The 6,717-nt window shown below is 35.6% G+C and overlaps 1 long non-coding RNA gene across 1 annotated transcript; it reads right to left on the reverse strand.

Moving 5' to 3' along the window:
* Positions 1 to 4,861: 4,861 nt before the first annotated feature.
* Positions 4,862 to 6,189, reverse strand: LOC109241134. Its single transcript, XR_002070185.1, has 2 exons — positions 6,041 to 6,189; positions 4,862 to 5,121 (listed from the first exon to the last, which is right to left on the reverse strand). It is a non-coding gene; the product is annotated as an uncharacterized LOC109241134 (long non-coding RNA).
* Between the last annotated feature and the right edge of the window lie 528 nt (positions 6,190 to 6,717).

Below are 6,717 nucleotides of genomic sequence, written 5' to 3' on the forward strand. Positions count from 1 at the left end.
TATGAGAGTCGCCACCTAATTAATTTAAAGGTGAATTAGGATACCAATTTTAACTAAGTAGTGCTTAAAGTTAACTCTGTTTTACGGTCTGCTTAACCTTAGAAATTTTTAGGTAAGGGTTCTAATTAATCCTATAGGGAAGGTTGTTAAAGCACCCTATGCGATCCGTTAACTACGGTTACCGGCCAAACTCAGGTTAATTAGTGTCACACCTCCTTTTTTCGCTACTACACCCCGGAGAAGGGTATAATAATAGGAGTTTTTTCCAATTAAAGGACAATCGAAACGGGATTCGTTTATTAAGAGATTCAGAGTCGCCACTTGGGAGATTTATGGTGTCCCAAGTCACCGGTTTGAATCCCGAATCGAGGAAAGGGTTTGACTCTGTTTAACAGTCGCGAACCAGAAATCCGGGTAGGGAATTCTGTTAACCCGGGAGAAGGGGTTAGGCACTCCCGAGTTCCGTGGTTCTAGCACGGTCGCTCAACCGCTACATTTGGCAAAAAACTGATTTTAGTACATGTTATCCTATTGTGCAATTTTTAAAATCACTTACCGCTTTCAATTAAATTTTTAAGAAAGTGAACGTCGTTTAAGAACGTGTTTTCGGATCACGTCACATGAAATGCACCCGGATCCTCGACATATTTTTATTCAACGTTTTGGGATTTGGATTTGGGTTGCATGAAATGCACACCCGTATTTAAGAAGGTAAAATTATTAAAAGCGCGCCTAAAGTGGCTAGCGTGTTGTTATCTTCGCGGGAGGCCGTGAAATTCACTAAACGGCACGCCCCGAATTCTAAGTATTTTGATATGAGCATTTAATGAGGGCCCCGCAATTTATATGTTTTGTTCGGCGAGGCTCATCTCATTTTTATTTAAAGGCCATCCTAGAGCAAACTACCATTTTCTATTTAAATTTATCTCTAAAGAATCCTAGTTACTTAATATTATGAAATTCGGGCTTCAAGTTCAAGTCCGGGTTCAAACAAAAGAGCAAGCCTTTTAGTTCGAACCCGCTACCTAACCCGAAGGCCCAAATATGGTCTCATTGTCTTTTGGCTATGGCTTACTGCGCTGTGGGCTTATGCCTGGCCCACCAGCACGTATCTCTCGTTAAGTTTGGGCAGGAATTATTTGGACTTCAGGAATTATAACAGTCCAGTTTAACCAATCAGTGCAGGAGACAATCAATTTGTGAATTAACTCTATACTTGCATCAACTCATAATTCTGAGTTTGCATTTGAAATTGATATCACTTTAGGCTATTGTAGTACTGAATTTAACACATAAGTACACTAGCATCTCCAGCACAACTTAGATAATCTAACGCATAATTCCAAACATGATGCATACTAGTTGAATCTTCCAAATCCCTACTGTTTGCTCATTCCTATTAGAGTGTTGATTCATGAATTTACTAAACATTAACGTGACCACATAACGAAAATTGAAACTCGATAGTCAATGATGCTAAATGAAAATGGATTGCCTATAGTTAACTTTAACGAATCACACATACTCAACAACGATTTCTGCCATTTAAATCACGAGTGAGATCATAACTAGTTCCTTATTTCAAACCAAACCTCTACTTTTAAATCTCTGATTTCGAATTCATACGTGGCAACTCGAACTCAGAATTTTAAACTAATTCAAACTAACACTACTAGATATAAACTCCTACAATCAGAAGAAGTAATCAAATTATTTTAACAGTCCACAGTCCAGACAGTCCTTATTTACAATCCCAAATAGTCCTGACTCTACGAACAGTCCTAATCAACTTCAGTATAACAGCTACAAACTAATATCAATATACAATCACACATCTCAGTTTTTAAATGAAACTAGATCGTTTTACATGAGGATGCAATAGAATTGTGAACCAGCTAAAAATGCAAAGAAGCAAACGAGCGGCATTTTATTTCAATCCAAATTTCGAGATCTACAGCAGTGTACCTGGAATTAAGTCACAAGGAGAAGAAAAATAGGAATCAACAGCAGCAAGTGACAAAACAGCAGTTCAGATCTAAGCTCACAACCCAGCAACCAATATCAGAATCAATCCAGAATCGAAACGTGAAAACACAGCACCAATGTTCAACCAAATAGNAAATATAAGAAGAAGAAGGAAGGGTCAGCAGCAATTCAACAGCTAAAAGGAACAATCAGCAAGTCTCAACAGCAATAACCATCAAATACGAGTGATTTTGATCAAAAAATAGCTTCACCCAAACCAGTAACACACCATTGAAATGCAACAACCAAATGATTACCAAACTGACTCGATTGAACTCCAAAAATTACCCGAACTCAGATAGAAACACCTCTAAAATTTCCGATTAGTAGAACTGAACTAGGAAATGCAAATTAACCTCTAACACTTGAATTTAAACTAAGAAACTTGAACAGAACAATTTTTTCTTTGGATTTTTGTAATTTCTATTATTTTTGGCTTTTTGAATTTTTGAATTGTTGTCTCAGATCTGAAGAGTTGAGTGAATACTGATTTTTGGGGGAATTTTGAGGGCAATTTTTAGATCTCCCCAAACTTGTGATTCAAGGCAAGGGCATTGCCCTTTTATAGGCACATATGAGGCCATATCAGATTTTTAGCCTTTGCCACTTAGTCCCTCTTTTAAAAATCAATTTTATCTAACTAGTCCCTTAGTTATTGACTTAGGTGTCAAGTTATCCTACTCATTTTCCTTGAATTTCCACTTTAAACCCCAACTATAAACTCCTGGAGAGTTCCCAATCACACAATTCCTTCCCTTGAACTAAACCAATTACCCCCTCAGTCTTTTATTCCAATTAAAAAATAGATTATAGTTACTCAAACATCCTAATGCAACCATATCTAATGCACTAATAAAGCAGGAAGACCATTCTAACTTCAATAATGAAATTCAGAAGCAATCTGATATACTTAACTAATTAATAAAACTAAACTTATCAAAACAACACTCAAGTATCACCAAAACAGGATAAAAAAAATGATTAAACCAAATAAAAACTAATTGAATCAGAAAACACAAAATTAAACTCAACAGAATCAATTACGAAATAGCAATCAGGCAGAACTTAAACTAATCAGAAAGATCATGAAGAACTACTTTAATAATTCTCACAGTCTAAAAAATCCTAAAACAAAATCAACATGATGAACACAATATTCGCCTGAACCACAAATTTAACACAAACCGATCACAATTATCATACCACGAAAAAGAGCAGAAACTCAATTATTGAAAAAAAAAAACTAGAAAAGAAGAGAAATAGAGGGAGAACATCACCAGAAAACAAGTAGATGAACTTACTGGATGCCCTGAAAATCAGTTTGAAGTAATTTGGAGGCGGCGGTGCCATGCACGGTGGAGGCGGCATCCATATTTTTGAATATTCGAGGGGTTGGACTTACATTCGAACGGTGATTTTTAGGGCGTTGGAAAAAGGAGACGGAGGGGATTCAACGGTGTAAATTTGGGGTGATTTGGAGAAAGTTGCGTTGTGGCCGAAAAATTTTGAATTAAGATTCGAAGAGATTGGTTGATGTTTGAGGGAAATTATTTGAATATTTGGAACGGGGGGGCTGAGGAGGTTTCATGGTGTAATTTTGGGACTGAAAGGGACCGGCGCCGCCATCCACGGCGGTGGGGAATTAGGGCGGCTCCATTAGGGTTCTTGAGAGAGGGGGGTTGTGAGGGAGACGATGGCCTAAGGGGGGTGGGGTGCCCGTTCGGACACTTATATATTAATGGGGGTGGGCTTCTGGACCGTCTGATTAATCAACATCGACGGCTTGGATTGAAACTCGATTATACGGCGTCGTTCTATTAAATAACGGGGCGGACCGGATGGGAAAAGGAATCGGGCCTGGTCTGGGAGTGGATTACACGAATTGGGCTAGGGAAATTGGTTACAAATGCCCCAATTCGAGTCTTTATTAAACAACCTTCTTTTAATTGTTTTTCTTTTATTTCTTTTGTGTATATTTATTTTATTTATTTTCTGATTTTTTTAAATGCCAAATCAACAAATAAAAATCCAAATTGACTTCTAGAACTATTATTCAATTCCCAAATACACTAATTCCTAATTTAAATACAAACTAAGACAATTAAAAGTGTAAATGCAAAAAGAACCATTTTTTGTTATTTTCTTCTTTATAAAGTAACCTAATTAATCTTAAAATAGGAAATTAAACCCTAAATGCAAATATCAAGTATTTTTTTTTATATTTTCCATTAATCAAAATGAGCAAACAAAAATGTAAACAATTAACACAAAATGTCACAAAAATCCACAAAATTGTAAAATAATGAAAGAAAACATTTTTGTTTGAATTTCTGGGAGTAATTCATATAGGGCAAAAATCACGTGCTCACAATTAGTACTATAAGATTAAAACACAATTAAAAGTAGGCTAAATTTTTATGTCTTCTAAGTGTTAAAGTACTAAATATAGGCCAACTAGGTGACGAATTATAATTAAGTAAAAAATAATGTAGTAATTGATATCGGCTGACTTATTTTTAACTTAGATAAACAAAGTTAAGAAAAATATCTAAGCCGTTTAAGGATCTAATGGGTTTAAGAAACCAGTTTTGATTTGATGAAACCAACAATTTAAGACATTCCTAAAAGAGAAAGATTTAAAAAAAAAAATTACTACGTTAGATATTGTTAAAGGAAAGAAAGTTTTAACATGTGTTCTTAGGAAAAACATCTTATGCTTATCATCGAGATTAGAAAAAGTTTTGACCAAAATGTTTTTGGAAGGCTCATTTTAACAAAAATGTTTCTAAGTTCCTATATCTAAAGGCTACATTTATGTGATCAAGACAGTACCAAATTGACAATAAGAGTAAACATACTATGCTAACACGAATTTTAACATATAATTTTAACAATCGAAGATAAACTTAAATCACACAAGTAAATGTCAAATAGCATGAATAAAGGCGTCCCCAAGCGTTTCGCTCGTTTTATCTCGCTATCAGATGCTCCTGTTGCTCTAAGGAAGATGGTATGCAATGACTTCATGTGGTGGTGGTAGGGTTGAGTCTCTATGAGACTCCACAGCGAGAGTCTTGAATTAAGACTCCATTTGCTCTAGAGTGTACATGTAAAGAAAGGAAAATAAGAAAGGTTAGAAGGAGAAGACACATTCTTGCTAGAAGAAGAAAATAGACAAAGAGTATGTACCAAGATACAGAGAATGTTGTCCTAATCACAGAATGATATACTACTACAAATACACTATAGCTATCCGGATAAGGTCATTGCTAAAAGTTAGACTAGTTGCTAAGTTCTGAGCAAGAAACTGAAGCTATGGACTTAAGCCTAGAGGTGGCATTTTCTAAAAGTTATACTAGCTAATAGATTATTTCTCTAGTTACAGGTGTATTTCATGGATGGTGATATGAAAGGTTCTCCACATTAGCCGTTCTACTCTAACAATTAATTATAAAAGATGGTATACCAATGGACATGATTTCTACAATCTCATAATAAGAGAACCTTAGAACATGCTTTCTAATATAGACAGTAGCTAAATCATGGTCTTTCATGTACAGTCGAGAGGAGTATATAGATTTCCACCAAAAGCTAGCCTACAGAGATAGACAACTATATACATGATCCTTACTAATACACAAGGATTAACGAAAATTTCATGGCTTCGGCTAAATATTTGAACTTATGCGATTCTCAAAATATAAGACAAGGCAACGTTTTAAGCATCGCATATTCCTTCAGTCATGGTGCCGAAGATAAATTTTAAAATAGTAACAGAGGTGCTAACATTCTTTAACAACTCAATCAGTTTAAGCGAGCATGCTATCTAAGTCTTCTCAATGTTCTTTTTATTTTAAGAGACAGATTCATGTCAATAATTAATCAAAGACATGTCATTCTCATTTAAATTAACTCGGCCAGAATAAATTATCACTTCAAAGAAGTCCTAAACGATAACTTCTATACACAAAAATAAGACAAATAATAGGACTTGCTGCGGTCCAGAATCACTGACTTGCTGCGGCGCAGTGAACTAGGGCGTGAGCCTCGGATCTACTCCCCTCTCTGGTTGGTTCCAAACCGGCAGAAACGAAATAAAAGGCAACGAAAGTTGGATTCTTGAGAGTTACAACAGTTGATAGTCATAGAGTATTGTTTGTGGTGTTTTTTTGTGCTCTAGAACTCCTTTTTTTGGCAGAGGATAAGAGCGAGTATTTATAGTAGAAAATTAGGGTTCTTGTTCCTGATTTTGAATCACGGGTCGATCTTGGGCTTCCAAAAGAGCCATTTTAATCTCTCCTCTAGTGATTCTCTGCATAAAAATCAAAAGAAAGTTTCTTTGCTCAAAAATGGAAGAGGCAAGGTTTGTCCTTGGCTAAAGTAAAGCTTGACTTTGCATAAAAATGGAAGAGGGAGAAGAGGAGTGAGGAAGATGGTAGTAATGGCTGTGAAGAGAAAATAAAAATGAAAGGGAGAACCTAGTTATGTTTTGGGGCTGATCTTGTTGGGCTCATTTTTGGGCTTGAGAGGATATAATTGACGAGGAAACATAGGGGCCTAGTATTGGCCGAATTTATGGCCCTGTTTTTCTTCAATCAATTTCCTTTGGGTTTCTAAATAGAAAAATATTCTCATAACTTAATTAAAGTATTTTTTTTTAAAAAAGCCTTAGCAAAATTATAATTTATGGCA

The sequence above is a fragment of the Nicotiana attenuata genome, unplaced genomic scaffold (genome assembly GCF_001879085.1).
Source record: "Nicotiana attenuata strain UT unplaced genomic scaffold, NIATTr2, whole genome shotgun sequence".
Taxonomy (NCBI): Eukaryota; Viridiplantae; Streptophyta; class Magnoliopsida; order Solanales; family Solanaceae; genus Nicotiana; species Nicotiana attenuata.